The sequence below is a fragment of the Vulpes lagopus genome, chromosome 1 (assembly GCF_018345385.1).
Source record: "Vulpes lagopus strain Blue_001 chromosome 1, ASM1834538v1, whole genome shotgun sequence".
In the NCBI taxonomy this organism is placed as follows: domain Eukaryota; kingdom Metazoa; phylum Chordata; class Mammalia; order Carnivora; family Canidae; genus Vulpes; species Vulpes lagopus.
Window position 1 is genome coordinate 37343886 of NC_054824.1, and position 27676 is coordinate 37371561.

Sequence of the window (27676 nt, forward strand, 5' to 3'; positions counted from 1 at the left end):
TACTCAAATAAAAAAAAAAAAAGAAAGAGAGAGAATGATTGGTTTTACTAAATGGGAATATTCTGAGAATCAAGAAAATGGATGAAAGAAACTTCATACAAATTTTGTGGCTTAGTTGTTGATGTTGTACAATTCTACGTAAAAACAAACATTTCATTCATCTTTTTAGAAAACATTTTATTTATTTGAGAGAGAGAGAGAGAATAAAAAATAGCACTAGCAGAAGGAGAGGGAGAAGCAGACTCCCTAATCAGGGAGCTCAGTGTAGGGGTCATTCCAGGAACTTGGGATCATGACCTGAGCTGAAGGCAGATGTTTAATTGACTGAGCCACCCAGGCGCCCCTCATTCATTCATCTTTCAAAACAAAATTAAGTGCCTACTATGCCTCATAGAATATGGGGCACAGAGGATACAGAAACAACTGTAATTAAGACTATGTGTGTGCAAAATCACACTATCTAAACATATGGCCCCAGCTTTTGTAGATTTTATAATCATGGGGCACAGGAAAGTAAACTATTTTAAGGCATAATAACTCTTTATTAACATTCAATTAAAGGGGCTCCATATAGTATTCAAAATATGAAATTCAGTAAGTTGCTGTACTAGTCAGGTCAGGCTGCTGTAACAGCATATCATAATTGGGTGACTTGTAAAAAAAAAAAAAAAGAAATTGATTTCTCACAGGTCGTGTGGCTGGCAGTCCAAGATCAAAGTGCCAGTGGATTTGGTGTCTTGGAAGAGCTTGCTCCCTGGCTCATGGATGGCCATCTTCACATTACATCCTCACATGGCAGAAGGTGTGAGGAACTTTTTGGAGTCCACAGTAATTGTCAAACAATTCAGGCTTTCCTTGCCATGCATTTATCAATCTACAAGAAGAAATAAGTATGAATTGTATCACAGTGTGCTGAAAGTCATCATTATTACTGTAGAGAGCCATACCTTACATTTGCCTAACACTTTCAACACAGACCATGTCATTCCTCTACTCAAAATCCTATCCTGTTTCTTTGCTTCATTTGGGATAAAAATCAAAGCCCTTACATTAGCCATCTGGCCTATATGATCTTCTTTTCCTCCCCTCCTTACTCCCCATCTGAGCCACCACAGCCCCCTTGCAATTTCTCAAAAACTCCAAGGGGCTCCCACTTTCATTTGTCTGAGAGGAATGCTTTTGCTCTTCCCCACATGGCTTGTTTCTATAGGTCTCTGTTTATATGTCATTGTATCAGAGAAGACTTCACTGAACATCCTCTATGATCTACCCCAGTGGTTCTCAAAGTATAGTTCTCAGACCCACAGCATCAGCATTACCTGGGAACTTGTTAGAAATACAAATTAAAAAAAAAAAAAAAAAAAGGAAAAGAAATACAAATTTTCATGCCCCCACCTGAGGCCTACTGAATCAGAAACTCTGGGATAGTGTACATCAATCTGTTTTGTTTTGAATCACTTTCTATTTTAACAAGTGTGTAATTCCCAGGTGATTCTGATATAAGTCACATCTGAGAGCCCCTCACCCCTTACCCCATTGCCACACTCCCCTATTCTCCACTGCCCTTGTCTGCATCTCCCAGACTCTACCTTGACTTCTTTATTGTTGGTATCCCCTCCACTGGAATGCCGTCTCCAGGAGGACAGGGACTTGGTTTGGTTGCCTGCTGTGTGCCTGGCACCTAGGACAGCACCTACCCACACACATGGTAAGCACTCAATAAATTTGTCAAATGAATGAGTGAACTTGTTTGTGGGAGACACTCCCAGGCCCCAGCTCTTTTATTAGATTAAGATGTTTTATTTGTAAAAAACATGACTCCTGATCCCAGCAAGAATAAGGATTTTGCTGCAGTACTCATGAAGGCTTTGGACTTTGCCAAGGAGGGAGGCAGTGGTAGGAGAGAGATGAAAGATGTAAACTGGCAAGTGCATAGATTGTCAGCAGTGTGTGGAAAGTACTTTATCATTCCAAGTTTGTTTTTCTGAATTAATCAGCATCAGTCCTTCCTTTCAGGAAACAAAGACCAGCTGGAAAAGAACAGAAAATACAAAATCAATCTAGGTTAGCAGTTTGTTTTTGCTGTGTGTTACACTTAGGGATCCCTGACCTTCAGAAAACATATAAGAAATGACCCAAACACATTCTCTCTTCCTTTTTTTTTTTTTTTTTTTTCTTTTTCTTCACAGTCTCTCTTCCTGATCAAGAGTGAGTTACTCGGTATTGACTCTGAGAAGAAGCCTGTTTTCTTTGAATGGGGTGAAAAAGATTTTTATTCTTCAGACCTCTAAATTGTGAGGCTCACATGAGAGAATCCTTCCCTTACCACCTTCCAAAGTCCTATAGTTCTTCATGCCTGACTTGCTCATTTGGGTTTTCAGTCAAATTTTATATTTGTACTTTGTTTTCTCAGATTAATCCAGTGTCAACCCTTTGTCTCTGGGAACACACTGATAATTCAAAAGAACATAAAACTTGCCTTTCAACTTATAATCCTTCCAGCCTGTGTTTGTTTAGGATGGTAACACTAGGAGAATTTTATTAGAAACCATGGTACCAATCTCAAAAAGACTGAGCAAAACACATGGACCTTAGTTCATCCAGTCTAATGTCTTCATTTTACAGACAAGAGACAAGATACATAGCAGTGTGACAACTGCTTCCAACCAGTCAGAGCACCCTATAACCTAACCCTTCAGATGACAATTTCTCTCCTGATGCTACCTGCAGTGGTCCTGATAACCTGTGTCTCCATCATCAGGAATTTATCTAATTTCTTCTTAAGGTGCGCCTGCAAATGTGCCTTGTGCTTTCAGCTGATTGTGATCTAAGGGTCCTGGGATCAAGCCCCCCCCCCCCCCGCCCCCCTGTGCTCAGCAGGGAGTCTGCTTCTCCTCTCCCTCTGCACACATGCTCTCTCTCTCTCACTCTCTCTCTCTCTCGCTCTCAAATAAAAAAATTAAATCTTTCGAAAAAATAAATAAAATAAATAAACTCTTCTCAAATGCATTCATAGTTTCACATCTTGGCCATGCTGCACTATCAGGATGTATATTTACAACTATGGCAAAAAAAAAAAAAACTATCATTAGCCAAAATGGCACCAATGCTTTGTATATGACATGCATAAACTTTTTTTAAATTTTAAAATGGAAATAACTTTATATTCTTATAGTTATGTGATAAAAAGTTGGTTACCATATGGTTGTATTTTTAAAAATCTTATTCCTGAAATGCCTGGCTGACTCAGCTAGTAAAGCATGTGACTCAAACTCAGAGTTGTGAGTTCAAGCCCCACTTTGGGCATAGAGCCTACTTTTAACAAAAATAAAAATTAAAAAATACTGAAAATCTAGGGAGTGCCTGGCTGGCTTAGTCAGTGAAATATGCAAATATTGATCTCAGGGTTGTAAGTTTGAGCCCCACATTGGGTATAGATGTTACTTTAGGGTAGCCCAGTGGCTCAGCGGTTTAGCCCAGGGCCTGATCCTGGAGACTCGGGATCAAGTCCCACGTCGGGCTCCCTGCGTGGAGCCTGCTTCTGCCTCTGCCTGTGTCTCTGCCTCTCTCTCTGTGTGTCTCTCATGAATAAATAAATGAAATCTTAAAAAAAAAAAAAAAAAAAGATGTTGCTTTAAAATAAAATCTTTTAAAAAATCTTATTCCTACTAATCATTGTTAAAATATTAGGGTATATCCTTCCAGACATTTTGAAGTACAAAAAGTGACACATGTTCTTTTCCCCCAAATTCAAACATTACAAATATGTATAAAGCACAAAATGAAAATACTCCTCCTTTTACCCCCACCCCTATGGAGGGCAAAATCCTTAGATGGCCCCAAGATTTCTTGGTGTACGCGTGTTCCTGATGTACAGGAAGGTGAATAGGAGGGATTTTATTCTCATAATAGTCAACCTCAACATAGATTATCTGAGTTGGACCTAATAACATGAGTCCTGTAAAATCAAAGTTTTCTCTGGCTGGTGGCAGAAGAAGAAATTAGAAGGATGAGGATTGGGCACACTTGATGGAAGGGACCACCTGACAAAGAACACAAGCAGCTCTCACTGACTGGCACTGAGGAAATGGAACCTCAGTTTTACAACTACAGGGAATGGAATTCTGCCAATGATGATTCTGGTTGCCAATTCCCATGGAGGAATGGGGTAGGGTGTAGTTTTCCCACATCACCAAGCAATTCTCAGACACCAGCTGGGGATCTGTCCTACAATTCACTTCTTTTATTCCTAAAATTTTAATTTTTTTTAGGTAATTTCTGCACCCAACAAGGAGCTTGGACACACAATCCTGAGATCAAGAGTCACATGCTATGGGGCACCTCAGTGGCTCAGCTGGTTAAGTGCCTGACTTTTGGTTTTGGCTCAGATCATGATCTTGAGGTAAGATCAGGCCCGTATTGGGCTCTGGGCTCAGTGTGGAGTCCGCTTTAGATTCTCTCTCCTTCTCCCTCTTACTCACTCTTCCTCTCAAAAAAAAAAAAAAAAAAAGAGTCCAGTGTTCCACTAACTCAGCCAGCCAGCCGCCCCACCTACTTTTTTTTAATGTAAGCCCCAGTGTGGGGCTTGAATTCACAATCCTGAGATCAAGAGTTTTATGCTCTGCAGACTGAGCCACCCAAGCACCTCTCAACTCAATTCTAACACTATATATATATATATATATATATAGCATCAGATTATATATATATATATATATATATATATATATATAGCATCAGATTCCACAAGTTAGGGGCTCATTCCTCCAAGACTCTCCCCCTACCCCCCTCCTTACCCCGCAACTTGAGATGCCAGTCCCAAGCCCAGGTTACCACCTCTGCTTCTGACCTACGGTTGTAGATTGGAGGGTCCAACAACCCCCACTCCCTCTTTGGGTTCAATCAATTTGCTAAAGTGGCTCACAAAACTCAGAGAAACATATTAAAGTATTGCCACTTTATTATAAAAGGATATAACAGAGGAAGAGTTAGACAAAAGAGATGCCCAGGGCAAGATATAAGGAAAAGGTGTGAAGCTTCCATATTTTCTCCAGGTGCACCCCTCTACCCAAATTTACATGAACTGGAAAACTCTGAAACTTGTCCTAGATTTTACAGAGGCCTCATTACACAGGCACAACAGATTAAGTCCTTGGCTATCAGTGATTGAGTCAACCTCCAGCCCCTGTCCCTTCTCTGAAGGTCAGGGAGGTGGGAACAAAACTCAGGGCATCTGGGTAGCTCAGTCAGTTAAGCATCTGCTTTTGGCTCAGGTCACAATCCCAGGGTCCTGGTATCTAGTCAGGAGTGAGGTTCTCTGCTTACCGAGGAGCCTGCTTCTCCCTCTCCCTCTGCCTGCCACTCTGCCTGCTGTGTGCTTGCTCTCTCTCTCTGTCAAAACAATAAACAAATCTTTAAAATATATATAAATAAATAAGCAAATAAGAGTTCCAACCCTCAAAACACTTGGTAGGTTCTGTTGGCAACCAGCCCCCACCCAGAGGTGAGGTCCAAAAGTTATCTAATTAACATAACAAAAGACATTTTTACTACTCTCCACACTTAGGAAATTCCAAGGGTTTTAGGAACCCTGTGATAGACATGGTGATGGAGACCAAATATATATATGTTACTATAAATCATAGTATTGCAGACAGCTTGAATGAGCTTGGAAATGGATTCCACGTGAGAACTCTACCTGGCTGACTATTTGATTTCGGCCTTGTGATTCCCTGCCAGAGAACCAAGGCACCCTGTGCCTGACTTCTAACCTATTGAAACCATAAAATAAAATACTAGGTGTTAGTTTAAATCCCTGAATCTGGTAATTTGTTACACAGTAATAGAAAACTAGTAAAACCCCAATCCCTCTTAGCAGGAGGTAATCACTTAACACATTTTGGAGAAACTCTTCCAGATATTTTAATTTTATACTAGTCTATAAAGGGATCACTGCTATTATTTGCTAGTTGTTTTCTTCATTTAATATATTGTCAGCATCTTTCCATGTAGCACTTGTGTTTTTGTTTTTTTTTAAGATTTTATTTATTTATTCATGAGAGACATGGGAGGTGGGGAGAGAGAGACACACACGCAGAAGGAGAAGCAGGCTCCATGCAGGGAGTCCGACACGGGACTCGATCCCGGACTCCAGGATCATGCCCTGGGCCGAAGGCAGGCACCCAACCCCTAAGCCACCCAGAGATCCCCTATTTTTTATAGGACAAATCTGTAGTAGCTTCATCAAAGGGTATGGTACTTAAAATTTTAGAAAAGTCTTCCAAATTGCCTTCAAAAAAAGACTGCCTTGATTCCCAGTCCCACCAAAAGTATGAGTCTCTACTTCCCCATATTATCTCCATTACCGTATATTCTGACTTTTAATAACTTTCCTTGCCCATTGGTATTTCCTTTCCTTTTTTTTTTTTTTTTTGGTATTTCTTTTATATTCAACAGATTTAGATTGAAGTAACAGCCTACCACTGCAGTCTCCTTTTGTTTATTAAGCATTATCAAAACAGTCTAGGAATGTAACTTAATACTGATCTTTGTACTTAAGTGCACACAAACGAGGGCAAAATTACTGAAGTTGGCTTACTTGCTGATTAAGCAAGTATTGTTTCTAGATTTAAATATCTATTTTGGAAGAGTCTCAAAATTCTCCTGAGTTTGGCAGAATATCTTTTCAAATCCACTTGTATTAACTTTTATTTTTTACCTTAGAGACTCATTTTTTCTTTTTTTAAATCTCTAATGTTTCTTACTTGAATTACTTATTTTTTAGTTCAAAAAGTATGGTCAGCCAACACTTGGAAGCAACTAAGATGTCCTTCAGACAGTGAATGTATAAATAAACCATGTTACATCCAATGAAATATAATTTGCCTAAAAAGAAATGAACTATCAAGCCATGAAAGAACACGGAAGAAACTTAAATTCATATTATTGAGTGAAAGAAACCAATCTTAAAAGACTACATACCGTATGATTCTAAACTATATGACAGGGATCCCTGGGTGGCGCAGCGGTTTGGCGCCTGCCTTTGGCCCAGGGCGCGATCCTGGAGACCCGGGATCGAATCCCACGTCGGGCTCCCGGTGCATGGAGCCTGCTTCTCCCTCTGCCTGTGTCTCTGCCTCTCTCTCTCTCTGTGACTGTCATAAATAAATAAAAATTAAAAAAAAAATAAACTATATGACATTCTGGAAAAGGCAAAACTATAGAGGCCGTTAAAAAAATCATAGCTTGCCGGAGGTTGAGAGGAAGGAAGAATAAATAAGCAAAGCATCTGAGAGGATTTTTAGGACAGGGAAACTATTCTGTATGATAGCATCACGGTAGATATATGTCATTATACATTTGTCCAAACCCATGGAATGTGTAACACCAAGAATGAACCCTAATTAAACTGTGAACTTTGAGTGATAATGATATGTTGATGTAAGTTCATCAGTTGCAACAAATGTATCACTCTGGTGGGGGATGCTGATATTGGGGGAAGCTGTGCATGGGAAGGGATCAAATGTGGGAAATCTCTGTAGCTTCTGCTCAATCTTACTGTTAACCTAAAAAACAAAGAAACAAAAACAACAATAACGGCTGCTCAGAAAAAAAAAAAAAAGGCCTCAGAAATAAACATAGTCGGGGATCCCGGGGTGGCTCAGCAGTTCAGGGCCTGCCTCTGGCCCAGGGCGTGATCCTGGAGACCTGGGATCGAGTCCTACATCGGGCTCCCAGCATGGAGCCTGCTTCTCCCTCTGCCTGTCTTTGCCTCTCCCTCTCTCTATGTCTATCATGAATAAATAAGTAAAATCTTTAAAAAGAAAAAAAAAGAAATAAACATAGTCATATCACCAATGGAAGATGACACATATGTTGTGATGAACCGGGTGGGAACTTTTAATGTAATCCAGGAGGGAGTCCAAATTAGTAAACCCTGTATTGTAGGACATAGCCCTTCTGGGCCTGTTGGTCAATGCTGGGTAAGTGAGTCAAGGACAGAGAGCATTCATTAAAAAAGCAAATCCTTTTATAATAAGAGAGCCTAGCTCTAAAAATAGCCACCTGTATAACTAATTATAGTATGTGTAGAGTAAAAGAAACCCAGGGTCCCTGAGGATGATGTGAGTACTTTCCCATTCTCTGGAGGCTCTGCCTTCTTCCAGTCTCAGTAGATGATCACCATGCTGATTTGCTTTCAGCAGTAAAGCAGTCTTCTGTAGAAAAAGTATTGTTTCGAAAAAAAAAAAATGTTTCAATCTGTGCAGTGTCAAATGCATTCATTTGCTCTCACTGAAATCTTTATTTTTTTTATTTTTATTTTTTTATGATAGTCACAGAGAGAGAGAGAGAGAGAGAGAGAGAGAGATGCAGAGACACAGGCAGAGAGAGAAGCAGGCTCCATGCACCGGGAGCCCGATGTGGGATTCGATCCCGGGTCTCCAGGATCGCGCCCTGGGCCAAAGGCAGGCGCCAAACCGCTGCGCCACCCAGGGATCCCATCACTGAAATCTTTAAACAGTATTCAGGGTCCTTTATAAATCCCAAAAAGAACATGGGAGAAATCATAAGCCAGAACAAAGCAACCCATTATGCTGAGATCATACATTATTTCATAAATTCACATTTCAATAATCTTCATTTTACATAGTAAAGCTGTGCATTCTACCTGATGGAAATTCTTGTGATAAGACAGTGTTCGGATTCTCTACCAAACAGCTGTGTATGCTATCTAATGGAAATATTTCCCCTTACTTCTAGTTGGGCATTATGGAAGAAGAAACTCTGTAGCTTTAAGAGTTTAACCTTGGACTTCAAAAAATATTTTGAACAAATTAAGGCAAAAATTACCTTTATGTGGAAATTAGTGACTATAATTTAGTAGTGTTTTACAATCTCTAATCCTGTCCATTAGAAACTGGTGACAGGACCATAGTATGATACCCTACTTTTGTACCATGTTTGCGACTTTCAGCTTGACTTTGTGTACTTTCCTACACTACTGTATGTATATTTTAGTTGTTTTTCAACTCAGTTATCTGTCCTTTTACTTCTAAATTAGGTTTTTTTTTATTTTAAAGATTTAATTTATTTGAGAGAGAAAGAGTGAACAAGAGAGAAAAGGAGCAGGGGGAGAGGGAGAGGCAGAAGTAGAATTCCTCATTGAGTGGGGATCTCAACGCGGGGCTTAATTCCGGGACTCTAGGATCATAACATAGGGGAAAGCAGACGCTTAACCAACTGAGCTAGGTGCCCTGCAAAAACTAAGAACAGTTCAATGTGCAAAGACTTGTGAGGGTTTGGGGGTTTTGGTTTGGGGGGTTGCTTTTTTAGAGACTGAGAGAGAGCAACCAGTCAGATTTAACTAGAAACAAGGGGTTCACCCAGGCAGGCCCTATTGGGAACAGGGGACTTTCCCAGATACTGTTGCCCTGAAGGAATTTATAATCTAAGGATGAGACGGTCATATCAAAAGTACTTTCAATGTGGTAAATGCTATGCAAGCACTGTAAAAGGTGATGGAGAATCACAGAGGAGGGCCCTTGGCCCAGTCTGGGGAACTCAGGAAAGACTGCTAGAGGCTTTGTTACTCTCCACGGGTCTAAAAACTGATGCTTGTGCACCCTGTCCACGATCACAGAGCTCAGGAGGAGTACAGACCTGATTTAATCCCAAATCTCTCCAGCCCCAATACCATACTCTTCACACTCCTCTAGCCTCCTCTCTGCAGCACAGCACTTTGCTCATTTTTCTTGTTTAGCACTGACTTTGTCCTAACATGTGTTATATGCAACACTTCCTCTAGTCCTAGGACAGTATATGTAATTTTGCTTAAATATTGTTTCATCATGATGACATGTCAAAAATGATTTAGAAAATTATCATCTTTTTGTAACATTATCTGTGTGATTCTAAAAAGATTGTCCACTCCTTCTTAAAGACCATTGGGCAATAATGCTTAAGAAATGGTTATCAGTTTACTTATTTATAAACTGGGTATAATAACAGCATAAACCCTTAGGGTAGCCATAAAGATTAATTTAGTTAACATGAATAAAACATTTAGAACAGTTTCTTATATAGATCTGAGCTTAGTAAATGCTATGATTGCTGAATGAAGGGATGATTGATGAATGGATTGGGTGGATAGATGAAGAAATAGGGACATTTTGTTTTCCAGGAGCTCCCTCAGCCCTTACTATCTCTACTTGTTTCTAAGCCAATCTCAGTTATGGGTGCAATCAACTCCTTTTTTTTTTTAGGTCACATGAAAATGACATTCTCTATTTGCCAAAGGGATATCAGGACAGCAATGTATAAGGATGTTCCCTGCCCTCACCAGGGCTGGGGTCAGCCTGTCACTCTGAGGCAAACCTAAAAAAATTAAGAAGAAGGGTACCTGGCTTTGTTGTATCCAAGATTGCTAATCAGAGAAACCACGAAGGAGCCAACACCGATGCAAGCCCACGAGGGTTTATTAGCAAGCTCCAGCTTGGGTCCAAGTATACTCGACACAGCGGAGCAGGGACTTGGACCCCGAGACTAAGAGGCGTAGCAGCTTTACAGGGGCCAGTGGCCAATGGGATTGTAACATACGCAGAAAGTTGCAGTCATGTTGGTCCACACGCAGGTGGCTGATTGAATAACATTTTACCCTATAGTATCCATTTGAACTGGCCTATTACTTTGGTCAGAATTGGCGCGCAGTTTTGGCAGGCACAAGGCGGGGTTACATAGTTATGAGCCGATTTCCCATTAGGGTGTGCCCAGCGGCTTGACTAGGGTGGGGGAGCGCCTTAAGCAATAAGCAGGTCATGTGGGGGTCATACAGGAGGTGGCGGGCGCAGCACAACTGGAGTTAGTCCTGCTCTGCTTGTCCAGGGGTAGGGGATTTTTGTTAAATTTCCTGGGTCCCACAGCTTGTTCAATCTGTGGAGCATGTGACTCTTGATCTCAGGGTTGTGAGTTCAAGTCCTATGATGGTGTGGAGCCTATTAAAAAAAAAATCAAGCAAGAAAACAGTGCAAGTCTGAGCTCAAAAAAGAAAAAGATCAAGGCACATTAGGTGGACTCCTGGAAAACATAAGAATTTTGGAATGATTGTAATAGGAAAAAAAAAGTTTTTATGGGGCAGCCCGGGTGGCCCAGCAGTTTAGTGCCACCTTCAGCCCAGGGTGTGATCCTGGAGACCTGGGATGGAGTCCCACCTCAGGCTCCCTGCATGGAGCCTGCTTCTCCTTCTGCCTGTGTCTCTGCCCCACCCTGTGTCTCTCATAAATAAATAAAATATTAAAAAAAAAAAAAAGGAAAAGTTTTTATGGTTGAGTGGTTAATTCTCAAACTGGATATGACATACATTTGTCAGTGGAAGAGATTTACTTGGGGGGAAGCAGATTGCAGTCTCAGATTTCCTCTTCATTGATTCATTCATTCAACAAATGTTTACTGATCATCTACTAATGTGTCAGGCACCAGATACCATGGTAAAAAAAAAAATCAGACAAAACTCTTGTTCTCATGAAATTTACATTTTAGTAGAGGAGACAAGGCTGAAATAGTAGCCAAATGAATAGGATAATTACATGTTGTAATAAGCTCTGAGAAGGAAACAAAGAAGAGGTTATAACAGGGAACTTTTTTAGATATGCTGGAGAGGATCCCTCTGAGAATGCAGTATATCAAGTGACATCTGAGAAAGGAGGGGAGCCAGCTGTGCTGGAGTTCTCTCCTTTACTCATGAACTCCAATGGCCATTTGTGCCATACAAAAAGTTGTGTGAGCAAAATATTCCTGTACTATTACTTCATTTTATGATGATTAACCAAGACAAAATGTATTTTTTCCAGTTTCATATAATCCTGTCTTCTAATTCCAGTTAAGCATTCTGACCCCGAAGACTCCCAGGTTCCATTCTGCACCTTCATGCTTTTTTATATTCTTCCACAACCTGTCACAGTGGACGTGTGCACATCTAATGAGGGTTTCTGCAGATAACTTTTGCTTCAGGTTAGGAGTCTAATAATAGATTCCTTCTGCTGGCTTGTTCTCGTTTGCTTCATTTGACTGCTTAAGTTTAGTGTCAGAATAAAATATTTTCAACCATAGAAGACGTAGAAGCCAACTTAATTTTGTAGGAAACATTACTCTTTTTCTTTGTTGACCATTTAAAGACTTAAGGGATTGTTATATAGTGAGGTATATTTTGCTCCCTTTGCATTATTGTAGAGGTTTTTTTTTGCATTTATGTCATTAAAATACAGTGTTAATAATGAATCTGTTGAAAGTAGCAACAGAGGTAAAACTTTAAAAAATCTTTTCTCAACAGTTTTTTATACAGTGTTTTGGGTTTGGTTTTTTTTTTTTTAAGAGGGACAGAAGGAGAGGACAGAGAGACTCTCAAGCAGACTCTCCACTGAGCACAGAGCTTGATCCCACAACCCTGGGATCACAAACTGAGCTGAGATCAAGAGTCAGAGGCTTAATTGACTGAGCCAGCCAGGTGCCCCTATGATGTTTTTAAGAAGGTGTGTGAATTTACTCTATTGAGTTTTCACTATGTGCCAGACTCTGTGCTAAGCATTTCACATAATATTATTTTACTTAATCCATGAAGTACTATCTTAATGAACTGAAAGATGAAGGATGAAAGAACTGAAGCTCAATAATAAAATTAAGAAATTTGCCTGAGGACACCTAGTAAATGTCAAAGCCAAGAGCAATTCAGGGATATTTGACTTCAAAACCATGATTTCAATTATTCCCTACAGTAAAAATATATTATAAAACCGGAGTAAAGAAAATGTTTACATTTAACATTGGTGAGTTTGTTTCAAGTGGAACAACAGAATGACTGTAGTAAAATATATACATTAAGTAATTATTATAAAGAAATGATAATGCCACCAAACAGTATTTGCAAAGTCCATAATAACCACTTAATTATTTGTAACCACTACAATCTTGGACAGTATAATTATTTCCTGTTTTATAGATATAGTCATTGGAACACATAAAGTTTAAGAGCCATTTCCAATGTGCCAAAATACATTAATTCTATTTGCATAATTTAAGTTTTGTTTTGTTTTTTAATATTCAAAATGTGTCTCTGGGTGCCTGGGTAGCTCAGTCAGTTAAGCATCTGCCTTGGGCTCAGGTAGGAATCCTGGAGTCCTGGGATCAAGTCCCATGTCAGGCTCCCTGCTCAGTGAGGAGTCTGTTTCTCCCTCTCTCTCTCTCTGTCCCTCCCACTTCCCATTCTCTCTCTTTCTCTCACTCACTCTCTCAAATAAATAAATAAAATATTTAAAAAATATATATAGGGCAGCCCTGGTGGCGCAGTGGTTTAGTGCTGCCTGCAGCCTAGGGTGTGATCCTGGAGACCCTTGATCGAGTCCCACATCAGGCTCTCTGCATGGTGCCTGCTTCTCCCTCCGTCTGTGTCTCTGCCTCTCTCTCTCTCTCTCTCTCTATGAATAAATAAATAAAAAATCTTTAATATATATATATGTATGTATATAATAAAATGTGTCTCTTGTCAACAGGATATAGTTAGGTCTTTTTTTTTTTTTAATCAATTCTGACAAACTGCTTATTAATTGGAATAGTTAGTCCATTAACATTTATTGTGATTGGGATCCCTGGGTGGCGCAGTGGTCTAGCGCCTGCATTTGGCCCAGGGCGCGATCCTGAAGACCCGGGATCGAATCCCACGTCGGGCTCCCGGTGCATGGAGCCTGCTTCTCCCTCTTCCTGTGTCTCTGCCTCTCTCTCTCTCTGTGTGACTATCATAAATAAATAAAAATTTATTTTTTAAAAAAAAACATTTATTGTGATTATAGAAAAAGTTGGATTCAGGTACATCATTTTACTATTTGTTTTCTTTTTTCATCTTCTTTTTGTTCCTCTTCTTTTGGATTATTTAAAAATTCTTTAAGAATTTCTCTTTATCTAATGGCTTTTTAGCACTATCTCTTTGCATTAAGTTTATAATGTTTGTTATAAGGGTGATACACAGAATTAATATCAGCTTTTTGTACAGTGTAGAAGCTTTGCAACACCATAGGCCCAATCACCACTGAATCTGTCCTTTAAGTTATAATTTTTACATGCACTCAATCACATACATTATGAACCTTGTGAGGCAATGTTAAAATTTTTGCTTTAAGTAATTTTATGCATTTTAAAGAAATTAGGAGAAAAGACAGTCTTTTATATGAATCATTTCCATTTTATTTCTTTCTGAAGATCTGAGTTTCCATTTGGTATTATTTCTCTTCAGCCTGAAGAATATCCTATAACATTTCTCATAGTGCAAATCTGCTGGCAACAAATTCTCTTAGTTTTTATATATATTAGAATATATATTTACACACAAACATCCAAAAACATATCTCTTTTGTTTTCATTCTTTTTTCTCTATTTTTTCTGATTTTATTGAGGTATGATTGTCATCTGGTAAATTGCATATATTTGAAGCATTCAATTTGATAACTTCACATATGTATATACCCATGAAGCCATCATCACAATCAAGAAAACAAATATATTCATCACCCCCTAAGGTTTCCTCACACCTCTTTGTAATCTCTCTTCTCTGTCCTTTGTCTCTGTCCCTATCCCCTAGCAACTATTAATGTGTTTTCTGTTGCTACAGATTAATTTGTATGTTCTAGAGTTTTATATCAATGAAGAATGATTCAGCATGTATTCTTTTTCTGTATTGCTCCTTCAATCAGCACCATTATTTTGAATGTCATTCATGTTGTTTCATATATCAAGAGTTCATTCTTCTTTACTGCTAAGTAGTTTTCTATTGTATGGATTTATCATAATTTGTTTATTCAAACTGTGGATGGATATTTGGCTTGTTTTCAGTTTTTAGTAGTTATAAATGTAGCTGCTATGAGTGTCTGGCCCCAAGTGTGTGTATGGACATGTGCCTTCATTTCTCTTGGGTAAACACCTAGTTGTAGAAAGGACAGTCATATGATAAATACGTGTTTAACTTTTTAAGAGTTAAAAACAATTGCCAGGGATCCCTGGGTGGCGCAGCGGTTTGGCGCCTGCCTTTGGCCCAGGGCGCGATCCTGGAGACCCGGGATTGAATCCCACGTCGGGCTCCCGGTGCATGGAGCCTGCTTCTCCCTCTGCCTGTGTCTCTGCCTCTCTCTCTCTCTCTCTGTGACTATCATAAAAAAAAAAAAAAAAAAAAAAAAAAAAAAAAAAAAAACAATTGCCAAACTGTTTTCCTAAGAGAATGTATACCATTTCACATGCTCATCAGCTGTGGGTGAGTCCCAAATGCCTGCCAAAAGTTGGTATTTTCAGTCTTTTAAATTTTAGCCATTTTGGTAGGTATGTAGTGGTGTCTCATTATGATTTTGTCACCTTCATTCGTAAAGTGTATTTTCACTAGATATAGAACTCTAGTTTGACAGCTTTGATTATTTTTTCTTTTCTTTTTAAGATTTTATTTATTTATTAATGAGAGACACACAGAGAGAGACAGAGACCCAGGCAAATGAGAAGCAGGGTCCTTGCAGGGAGCCTGATGTGGGACTCCATCCCTGGACCCCGGGATGATGACCTGGGCCAGACAGATGCTCAACCACTGAGTCACCCCGGTGCCCCTGATTATTTTTTCTTTCAGAACTTTAAGATGGTGTTCCTCTACTTCCTTGCCTCCACCTTTCTGATGAGATGTCCACCATCATTCCAGTAGTTGCTCCCCCATATGTGTTCCCCTATCTTTCTCTGAGACATTCAGTGTTTGCGGGGTTTTTTTTTTTTTCAAGATCTACTCATTTATTTATTTTGATGGGGGAGGGGCAGAAGGAGACAGCGATAGAATCACATGGAAACTCCCTGCTGAGCATGCCACTGAACTTGCAACTCAATCTCAGGCCCCAGAGATCATGACCTGAGCCGGAATCAAGAGTCAGAGGCCTAACCAACTGAGCTGCCCAGGTGCCCCTGTTTGTTTGCTTTTAATCTTTGGTCTCCAGCAGTTTGACTATGATGCATCTAAGAAAGGTGTTTTTTGTTTTTAAGGTTTTTATTTTTATTTTTTATTTATTTATTTTTTTTAAGGTTTTTATTTTATTTTTTAAGTAATCTTTATACACAACATCAGCCTTGAATTTACAACCCCGAGATCAAGAATTGTATGCTCCACTGACTGAGCTAGCCAGGTGTTCCTGAGAAAGGTCTTATTATCTTGCTCGGGTTTTACTGAGTGGATTGATCTGTCCTTCACCAAAATATTCACTCATTATTTCTCCATAACATACTAATTAATGTAAACAAAAATTTTTGTTATGTAGTTCTACCTATAGGGACCTGCAGGGAGCCTGCTTCTCCCTCTGCCTACATCTCTGCCTCTCTCTGTGTGTCTCTCATGAATAAATAAATAACATCTTTTTTAAAAAAAGTAGTTCTACCTACAGCTTTCACTTGCCTTCTGTAACTAAAATTAATCTGTTGATGCCTGACAGTGAAAACCATCCTTTCACAAAAATATTTTTAAAAACCTTTTAGAGTCAATTAATCAATGATAGCACATAGTGCATCATTCATTTTTTTTGAAACAACAAACTTTATAAGAAACTTAAAAAGGACCAGAGTGAATATGTATTCACGTATTCGTTTAATAAATAAATAAGTAAATATTTATTTATTTATATATAGTGCAAATAGGTTATTTTATTAAAGCACAAGAACAGGACTCATGGTCAGAAAGAGCTGCTGCCTTAAATATTTATTGTACAGATACCATTTTAGATTCTAAGGATAGAATAATGAACAAAACAGACAAAATAATAATAGAGAATTTAAGAAACATTAAAAATATAACTTAACTTTTTTATCTTTATAACAACTCTTTAAATAATATTTTTTCCATTATACTGATGAGGAAATTGAAACTCAAAGAGGTTGAGTAATAGGTCTAAGGTCACATTGCTAGTAAATATAAGAGCTAAGCTTTAAACCTAGCTAGTCTGGCCCTAGAATGTGCACTTTTAATTCCCACGACTTTTCCCCTGAAGGCAAAAAACAGGCCCATAGGATGGACAGCCTTTGTCTTTAGCCATAGGAGCACTGAGCAAACCCCTCAGTTATTTTGATACTTTTCATCATCTGTAAAATTTTGGGGACTCACTAGATGAAGACTAAACTCTCTTCCTAAATAAATATAAACAAACAAACAAACAAATAAATAAATAAACTCTCTTCCAGCTTGGAGTGTTTATTATTGTAGATGTTGGTAGTAAAGGCTGGTACAAGTTAACTGGAGTTGATTGAAATAATACAGTACAATTAAAAAAAAAAAAAGAACTGTAGTAGTTATTCTGCAGTGGCAGATATACAATTCTTTGAGAGAATTGTCAGTAGTTTTTATTCACCTGATGGCTTCCACATTCTTTTTTCATTTTGAGTTAGTGTGTTTTAAAACAACAAAAAAAAGATAATCTAATCTCTTACTATCGTGGTTCCCTAGTGATTGAAACCGGTTTCTCTTTTCACCGATGATTGCGTAACATACTGTTTCTGTAATAATCAAGACATATTAAGTAGCTAAGTGTTTTTATTTTTTATTTTTTTAAGATTTTATTTATTTGACAGGAAGAGAGAGCATAAGCAGGGGGAGTGGCAGACAGGAGAGGGAGAAGCAGACTCCCCACCAAACAGGGAGCCCAAAGCCTGATGCGAGGCTCAATCCCAGGATCCTGGGATCATGACCTGAGCCGAAGGCAGACACTTAACCAACTGAGCCACCCAGGTGCCCAATAGTTAGGTGTTTTTTAAAAATAGGTCTGCAGGGACACCTGGGTGGCTCAGCATTTGAGCCTCTGCCTTTGGATCAGGACTTTAAACCAGGGGTCCAGGATTGAGTCATGCATTGGGCTCCCTGCAGGGAGCCTGCTTCTCCCTCTGCTTGTGTCTCTGCCTCTGTATATGTGTGTGTCTCTCATGAATAAATAAATAAAATATTTTTAAAAATAAATAAAATATAGGTCTGCAAAGTTCTTGCAGCAAAAGATATACCAAAAGCAGATGGTACTAAATTGATGCAGCCACTGTGAAAAACAGTATGGAGTTTCCTCAAAAAAGTGAAAATAGAACTACCCTATGATTTAGTAATTGTACTACTGGGTATTTACCTCCCCTCCAAAAAAACCCAAAGCACTAATTCAAAGGGATACAAGCACTTCTATGTTTATTGAAGTATTATTTACAATAGCCAAACTATGGAAGCAGCCCAAGTGTCCATCAATAAATGAATGGATAAAGAAGATGTGGTATATATATACACAATTATATACAATGGAATATTACTCATAAAAAGAATGAAATATTGCCATTTGCAACAACATGGATGAAGCTAGAAAGTATGATGCTAAGTGAAGTAACTCAGTCAGAAAAAGACAAATACCACATGATCTCACTCATATATGGAATTTAAGAAACAAAACAAATGAGCAAAGGAAAGAAAGAGAGAGAGAAACCAAGAAACTGACTCTTAACTATTGACAACAAACTGATGGTTACTAGAGGGGAGGTAGGTGAAGGTATGGGGAAAATAGGGGATGGGGATCAAAAGGGTACACTTAACATGATGCAAAAAATAAAATGTTTAAAAATTTTTTTAAAGATTTGTATTTATTCATTTGAGAGAAGAGAGTGAGCAAGAGCACAAGCAAGGGGGAGGGTCAGAGAAAGAGGGAGAAGCACACTCCCTGCCAAGCAGGAAGCCTTACAACAGGCTTGATCCCAGAATTCTGGGATCATGACCTGGACCCTGGGATGATGACCCAAGCCAAACGCAGATGTCTTAACCAACTGAGCCACCCAGGCACTCCTAAAAAAATGTTTTTTAAAGCAACAATACCAACCACAAAAAGCAGATGGTATTAGAAAAACAGAGATAACAGCAATAATTTAAAAGACACTATAAATTTTTTTAAAAGCATGCAGGACATTTAATCTTAGAAAGTACAAGGATGTGACAGGGCTTTAGAATTAGGTGATGATTTATGCTGCCTTTAGTTTTTTTTTTTTTTTTTTTTTTTTTTTTTATTTATGATAGTCACAGACAGAGAGAGAGAGGCAGAGACACAGGCAGAGGGAGAAGCAGGCTCCATGCACCGGGAGCCTGATGTGGGATTCAATCCCGGGTCTCCAGGATCGCGCCCTGGGCCAAAGGCAGGCGCCAAACCGCTGCGCCACCCAGGGATCCCTGCCTTTAGTTTTTAAAAAATCCTAAAGAAAAACTGTTTTCTTCAACATTTCTAATTTCCCAATTATTCAAAACATGGCATCTTTAAGATTCTGAGAAAAGGGCCTATGAGAAAAATTAATAAGCAAATCTAAAATGCAGGGATATTAAACACAGAGCTGAAAGCAAGGTAATTGTGGCATTTTCTTGGAAAAGAAACTTCATCCTATGACAAGATTCCAGTTAGCAAAGACTCTCGAATAAGAAAAAATAAAATAACAAGCAACAATTAAGATTTATTGAATGCTTACCAGGTGCCGAGGCACTGGGGTAAGGAGTTTTACATTGATTGACTTATTTAATCTTCACCACAATCCTCTGGGGCAGATATTATTTATTATTGTCTGCACTTTATAGATATGAAATTTGAGGCTTAGAGAGGTTAGATCACTTGCCAAACATCCGCTTGCTAGCCATGGGAGAGCCAACAGGGATTTGAGTGAAGGCTTTCTGACTTCAGAGCTACCTCACTGAAAGTGCTATGCATTATAGACAATGGGTAAAAACGAACAAAAAGGAAAAAACAAACAATTCCCTGACAATCACTGTTCTAACTTGGTGAAAAAAACCAAACATTTTCTTATCTCATTTACATAGCAGTCTTATGGGGTGAGTGTTATCATCTTTATTTTTTTATGGATGAGAAAGACGAAACTTAAAGAATCCGAATAACTTGCCCAGAACCACACATTCAGTTAGGATATATGCCAGACTGGAACTAACATCTTTCTGTTTCTGAAGCCCCAATTTTCTACACAGGTTCCTCAGGGGCCTCAGTGAATACCGAATAGTTTTGTCTCGCTCTCTGCTCCTATCTGTAGAGAAGCAAACTCTTTCTCCCACCTTGTTTTCTAAGGCAATCACCCAAAACACCCCTCTCCCCGAATAGCTTCCTTCACTGGCTGATTCCTAACCAACCAGGGTGAGAAAGTTTTCCTGCTGATGCCTTCTTCTCCTCCCCAAGTCTGAGTCCCTCAGGAGTGCTCTAAAGCAGCTTAGGTTCTCCTGGTTCCAGCATTCATGCTTCCCTGGAGTCAACATGTTAGTCTTCCCTCTCCCTTCCTGTCCAGGGCTCTATCGCACACATTATCCAAGCCCTATTGTTTTTATCTTCTTAGTGTCTAGCTAAGTGCCTGGCACACAGTTTACACTCAGTGAATGCTTGATGGATGGATGAATAAATAAAATGAATAAAATGAATAAAATCTGACCTCTGAAGTCCTCTAGAATTCCCAGCATATAAGGAATGCCATAATTCAAAAGTCCCTGCCACTTACAGAACATACATGGTGTGTGCCATATGTAATTGGTGAATCTATATAGTTCTAATAATTCAATGAAATGGACCAAGTAGTACTCATTAAGATGAATAATGACACAGGTAAATTTCTCTACATTTTGAACAGATTTTTCTTGTGTTTTTTTTTTTTTTTGAAAGCGTTAAAGATTATTTTCTAATTATAATGAGCATTAACATTTGTAAAAGTAGTCTGCATCTTCAGATACATTATCTCATTTAATCCTTATAATCAGGGAAGCCTGAGTGGCTTAGCGGTTGAGCGCCTGCCTTCAGGCCAGGGCGTGATCCTGGGGTCGTGGGATAGAGTCCCACATCGGGCTCCCTGGGTGGAGCCTGCTTCTCCCTCTGCCTGTCTGTCTCTGCCTCTCTCTCTGTGTGTCTCTCATGAATAAATAAAATCTTTAAAAAGAAATCCTTACAATCCGTTCTGTGAAATAGGTATTCTTCGATATTTATAATCATAGCATAATGAGCCCAAGAGTGATGTGGTCAAGATCATACAACTAATAAATAAAATTGCTAGGAACAGACTCCAGCTCTTTAGTCCAGTGTTCTTGGCACTATGTTACCTATGAAGACAGAAGTCCTGAAAGTGAACATTGCCTATAAAATGCAGATTCATGAAAAATAGTCAGGGAGGGAAAATTATTCTTTCTTTTCTACTGAATAAGAGAGCATTTATTCTGTCAGGCACTGGTCTTAGAATCATGACAGGAGTTGTAGAAATATCTTTAGTTAATTTCCTGGCATAATCTTCACTTTCTTTAAACTGATTTAAAAAAAAAGAGTAACATTTCTCTGCATAACATCTGTATAATGTCTCACTATGTACATGTATTAGCTATTTCAAAATTTTTACAAATAAAAATATTCTAATAAGTTTATTTTCTTTACGGAGTCAAGTTAGTCTCACAATGCATACGAACTGAGGGCAGGTATTCTCCAAAAAGCCTCTAGAAACACCATCTTTACTAGATAATTGAGTGCCCCCTTATCTTTTCACATTGTTGCATATTAGAATTGTGAGATAAGTACTAAATATAATGAACAGACTCATGTAGCACATGCACTGAGAAACCAAAAATTGCTGGCTATCACTCATCTGTAAGCAGCAGATCAAGGACTGAGTCCATCCTTGATTTTCTGAATCCGACGCTACTGCTATTTTCATTTTCCAGATTGCCTAGACCTGCCAGTGTAAAAGTTACAACCAGCACTCTAGTCAGATTACCTGGGGTCCAGTGTTGCTTTGGTGGGCCCTAAAGCACTCATAAAATCTCCAAGATGTACTAAGTGAAAGAAGCAATGTGATATATTGTATTTTATAATTTTGTGCAAAATGTTGAAACTTTTTAAAAAAGATTTTTATTTATTTACCTGAGAGAAAGGGCTAGAGTAAGAGAGAGAGGGCATGAGCAGGAGGGGGAAGGGTAGACGGAGAAGCAAATGCCTGGCTGAGCAGGGAGCCTAATGCAGGACTCCATTCCAGGACCCTGGGATCACCACCTGAGCTGCAGGCAGGCGCTTAACTTACTGAGCCATCCAGGTGCCTAAGAAGTGAAACTTTTAAAAAGAATATATGTCTGCATTTGCTTATAATGCATCAACTATCAGCTGCCTACAGGTTCCCCATCTGTAAAATGTTGGTGATGGGATTTCGTTACATATTGCAAATACCAGAACACTGCCTGGCATACTGAAGAGCCATTTTACTTGGATTCTCAATCCAAATAATTCCTTGACTTAATCATATTCTAAAACCCCTCTTTAAAGATCATTTTCAACGGTCATAGGCAAGATGAAAATGCGGCAGGCCACAGCAAAATGTAATTACCTAAAGCTGCTTGAAATTAGGCCCAATAGCAGAGTGATTAGCCAATACTGAAAGGTGTTTGGTGAACCACAATTATGGATACTAAAGAACTATTGCAGTTCACCCTTTTACTAATAACTGAAAACCTTTTTTTCCCCCCTAAAAGGGGTCATCCAGATGTTTCCTACCATGTATTTTAACAGTTTGCTACTCTAAATAGTATGAACAACTTTAAGGAAAATCTTAAAATACGACCTTAGATTACAACCCAAAAATGCATCTACAAGTCTCAACAATGTTACTGTTAAAACCATTTTAAGTTACTAAAAGGCGTGCCGTATCTCCTAGAAAACCGCGGTGGGGGAAACTGCTGTAGGATTATGTTCAAAACACAGGTGGCTAGGGAATCGGGCTTTTTAAAAACAGAGTATTTCCTTCAGCGCCCTCTGAAAAGAGGCCACGCCGAGGTGACGACAACCGACCCCCACCCTGAGCCACGTGGGGTTTTCCGTCTCCTACGCGCTTTCTTCCGCAGTCAGAGGACCCAAGAAAGTGACCTCAAGTTGGGGGCGTGTTCGGGGGCGGGGCGGGGTGGCCTCGGTGCCGCGGAGACGGAACCCGCGGGTCCCGGCCCGCCTACAGGTGTCCCCGCGCACCGGCCGCGCGGGGCGCCGGGTCCGGGAGCAGGCGCGGGCCCCGGGCCGCCCGGTGTCCGCCTCGCCGCCGGGGGCCCCGGAGAACCCGCAGCGCCGCCCGCGACCCCGCCTCCGAACCTGGGCGTGCCCGAGCCGCGCGACTCCCCGGGCCCCGCATCCGCGTCGCGCCGGCCCGACCGGGGCAAGAAGGGGTCTTCTGCCCGGAGCCGAGCCTTGTGGCTAGGGCCTAAACTTAATTCACAGTATGACTCGAGATACCCCACCCCTCAAAAGTCTGGGCCATTATCACAACACGAATAAGAGCACCTAGTCAGTGGGGCCCAGGAGGTTACTTATAGATCAAGGAGTTAGGTATAATTTTGCTTTTCCTTAATTTCTTTTTTTTCTTTTGTTAAGATTGTATATATTCATGAGGGGCACAGAGAGGCAAAGACATAGGCAGAAGGAGAAGCAGGCTCCTTTCAGGAAGCCAGATGCGGGACTCGATCTGGGGACCCCTGGATCACGATCTGAGCCAAAGGCAGATGCTCAACCAATGAGCCACCCAGGCCTCCCAGTTTAGGTTCTATTTTTAAAAAGGATTCTCTATAAGATATTTATAAAGTGTATACTCATCTGCAATCCAAGACGTTGGGGAAATCTTGCTTACAGTCTGGGATGGCTTTGGAGGCACACTTTAATTTTCCTTTCTTTCCTGGGTATAATAATGAAAGTCCCGCTGTCTATCTGCTCCTGGAACACTCTTGGACCATTCTGTTACTTTATGTGGAATGCTGGATTATTTTTTTCACCATTCAAAAGAGCTGTAAGGAGGAAGTACTAGAAAAATTAAAAGGTGAGATTTGAATCAGGAATTGTAGTTTTTATAAGCTCTTGTGGAAATGTTTGTGCACATCTATTAAAGAATCCGAGTGTCCAACATAAAACACGTATCTATAAAAATTACTGTTAGAATTATAGTAGGTCTATTTTCAAATAGAGTAATTCAACTGAAAGTACACATTTCAATTATTGCAATTTTAGGATTGTATAAAAGTACTTATGTTTGCAATGCCACATTTTAATGAATTGTGCAGATTTCACAGAGGTTACTTTTTCCCTTTGATTTTATTAAATGGAAATCATCTTTGATACTTTTACCAACAAACACTTTCATTTTGACTCTTCTTAGATTAGATGTGAACTACAATTTTGGATGCCATGTAAAGCTTTCAAGTACTCAACTTTCAGTCTTAAGTCTTTGCTTCCTTCCCTCATGTCACTATTTCTTCACATTTTCAAAAATTTCCTATTCCTGTTGAAATATTTATATGACCTAGTATTATCTCCAATAATGTTCAAACCTAAACCATTTGAGATTTGCTTAAGAAAGTATGGAAAAAGGACGCCTGGGTGGCTCAGCAGTTGTTGAGTGTCTGCCTTTGGTTTGGGGCGTGATCCCAGAGTCCAGAGATGGAGTTCCTTTCTCCGGCTTCCTTCATGGAACCTGCTTCTCCCTCTGCCTCTGTCTCTGCCTCTCTTTCTCTGTCTTTTATGAATAAATAAAATCTTTAAAAAAAAAAAAGGTATGGAAAGTAATAAATCTAGTATGGCATCCTAATCTTAGTCTGACATAGCACACCATGCAGTTCATATTACTATGATTACAAATATGACAGACTATGGGAATCTAGTTCCAAGAGAATAGTCATTAATATCTCCAAGCAAATAAAAAAGAGCAGAGGTATCTGCATTGTTCTATTGGTAGTGAACAATCTTAATTGGTATTTCTCACATTTTTATCTTATTACAAATATTGACGAGCATATCAAGATGATTTTATTCCATACATATATGATTGGGTAAGGGCACTAGGAAAATGCAACGTGAAAAAAGAATTTATGAAAGGAAAGAAGCTAGAAAAATAGACATAGAAAATGCTTTTTTGCTGGAAAAAGATATATTAATTTCTAGGGAAACTTTATATGGCCTAAGTTCTTTCATGAAAACTCTCAAAATTAGAAAGAGAAGGCTAGAAACCTACTAATGAAGAAATTAAAAAACCTTATTTTTAGAAGCTTATATCTACAAAGAGTGGTAAAACAAGAAGATATAGGAAGTCTCGTTCAGAAGATTTCTTTTTTTTTAACTTTTTTTTTATAATGCCTTTTTTTTTTTTTTAAGATTTTATTTATTTATTCATGAGAGACAGAGAGAGAGAGAGAGAGAGAGAGAGGCAGAGACACAGGCAGAGGGAGAAGCAGGCTCCATGCAGGGAGCCTGATGTGGGACTGGATCCTGGGTCCCCAGGATCACGCCCTGGGCTGAAGGCAGGGCTAAACCACTGAGCCACCCGGGCTGCCCAGAAGGCTTATTTCATTTACAAAGTAAAAAAGGGATTTGGGGTTGTGAGAAGTAACTGAAAGCTAGGACTCGAACTATATTCTACAATGAAATAAAAAGTAAGCACCATACAAGTTTGCCTTTAACTGCTTCCCAGTTGTTTTATATATTAGTTTTCCCCTTCCAATTTGATCGTGGGTTCCTCTCCAAAGGAGAATTTATTTGCACATGCCACAGAACTCGCTTAGCACTGGACACATAGTAGGTTTCAAGCATTTGTTAACAGATTGGCTGGAGGAGTTGCAGTGATGTTCCACACATGGAAGAGACATACTGATATAGTAACTAGCTCATTAAAAATAAAAGTTCCTTCTTGAAAGTATTTCTCAGTCTGTCCTGATTGCCAACCAAAAAGGCCTCATCCGGTTTCGCCCTAAATTTATGCTAAAATGGAGTTAAAATCCATTTAACAGAAAATGAACTCATTTATTTAAATGGGCTAGGCCACTTAAGAAGCAGTGATTCGCAGCAAGTGTTGGGGATAGGAAATTGGGTGGATAAGCTTTGCTGAAGCCGTAGATCTTAGTTTCTACTTGAGATCATGTGGAAAGACTGAATTTGAAAAATTCTTTTTAGGTTTCTCATGCTAGCAATCAAATGAGTGTACACTGTAGAAAAAATGTACCACGACAGTAGACACACATAGGGTCTTTCTATAACGTAATGAAACTAGAGTTAAAAGGCAGACTGTGGGATTGAAATCTATTCTGAACTGAAGAACTAGACGTCTGGAGTACCATATGGGGTGAACGTGGGACTCGGGCTTCGGTAAAAGCAGCGGGCTCGGACTGGAACAAGCCAAAAGGCTAGCCCAAGAGCACATTCGTCCGGGTCACGGCCACCGAGGTGAAACCCTTGCGGATTCTCCGGCTGTGAAGGCGGCCCCCCGGGTCCCTCGCTGCCCTGGGAGCCCGGGCCTTGTACTCTCCAGCCCCGAGAGGAAGAGAAGGCAGGGGCGAGGGAGGAGCCAGCCCAGGGCGGACCTGCGACGAGCGGAGGAAACGGCTCAAAGGGGCAGTCCTGGACCTTGGAGAGGACTAGGTTAAGAACTGAAGGTATACAGCGGAGGGAAGGCATACTCCAATCGCCACACCATCTTTGCAGTTAAACCGGGAACCGTAGAGGGCAGATTCAGTACTTCCCCGCAGGGCCGCCTCCTCGGCCCCCCCGCCCACCCCGCCCCTTCAGCTGGAGCTGAGAGTAATTCATACAAAGGAGGACTCGCTTCAGCCTTGGGGAATCCCAGGGACCGTCGTTAAACTCTCACTAACATAGAACGAGCGGATAGCTCGTCCCCGCCTCCCCACCCACTCACTCCGCCGTCATCGGGGTCAAGAGGAGCATGCGCGAGGAGATGTGCGCTCTTTAGTGGGCTGAGCGCACATCGCCCACGGTCCCCGAGCAGTAGGGGGAGGGGATGGCGATTGAACCGGTGCCTGATGGAGTTGGCGCGGGGTAAACTGGGAAAGTGGTGTCGTGTGCTGGCTCCGCCCTCTTCCCCGAGGGTGGGGGAGGACCGTATATAAGTGCCGTAGCCGCCTTGAACGTTCTTTTTCGCAACGGGTTTGCCGCCAGAACACAGGTGAGTGTCGGGTGTGGCTCCCGCGGGCCTGGCCTCTTTGAGCTGCCTGCGGCCCTCGCGTGCCTTTTACAACTGCCGCGCCACCGAGCCACTTTACGATGTTCTTGACCCCGAATTTCGGATTGTGAGTGGGTGGGAAGGTTCCAGGCCTTGGGCCTTTTTTAGGACCCATTTTGCCTCGTGGTTGGTTTGAGGCCTGGCTTGGGTGTTGTGGCGGCCGCGTGCGAATTCCGCCGCACCTTCTTGCCTGCCCTCGTACAGTGGTTTAAGTCTCCAGACGTTTGACCTACCAGAGGAAAGCCGCTATGGTTTTCTCCGTCGAGATGGTTGAGCGGAGGTTGGTCAGGACTTCAACGGGGTGGGCTTTTCCGCGGTCGTCGCGTTCTTGGGGTGTGGGGCCGCCGCGAGGCGCGGAGGGCGGCGACGAGGCCCGCTCGTCCCGGCGCACATGTCCGACGAGGCGGGGAAGGCCCACGAGTCGTGGGCGCCGCGTCGGACGCGGGAGAGCCCCGTGGAGTGGGCCGGGCGGCTCTGGTGCCGGGCCTCGCGCCACGATGTGCGGTCCTACGCCGGGCGGAGAGGCCGGCCCGCTCGGCACCAGTTGCGTGCGCGGAAAGATGGCCGCTCTCCGGCCTGCTGCAGGGAGCTCAAAATGGAGGACGCGGCG

General features: G+C 40.6%; 1 long non-coding RNA gene across 2 annotated transcripts; it reads right to left on the minus strand.

Moving 5' to 3' along the window:
- Positions 1-308: 308 nt before the first annotated feature.
- On the minus strand, positions 309-27676 carry LOC121472820. Of its 2 annotated transcripts, none has more exons than XR_005983017.1 (3): positions 27300-27676; positions 1590-2030; positions 309-874 (listed from the first exon to the last, which is right to left on the minus strand). It is a non-coding gene; the product is annotated as an uncharacterized LOC121472820 (long non-coding RNA). The 2 variants fall into 2 exon arrangements; XR_005983018.1 differs by lacking the exon at positions 27300-27676 and adding an exon at positions 6982-7106.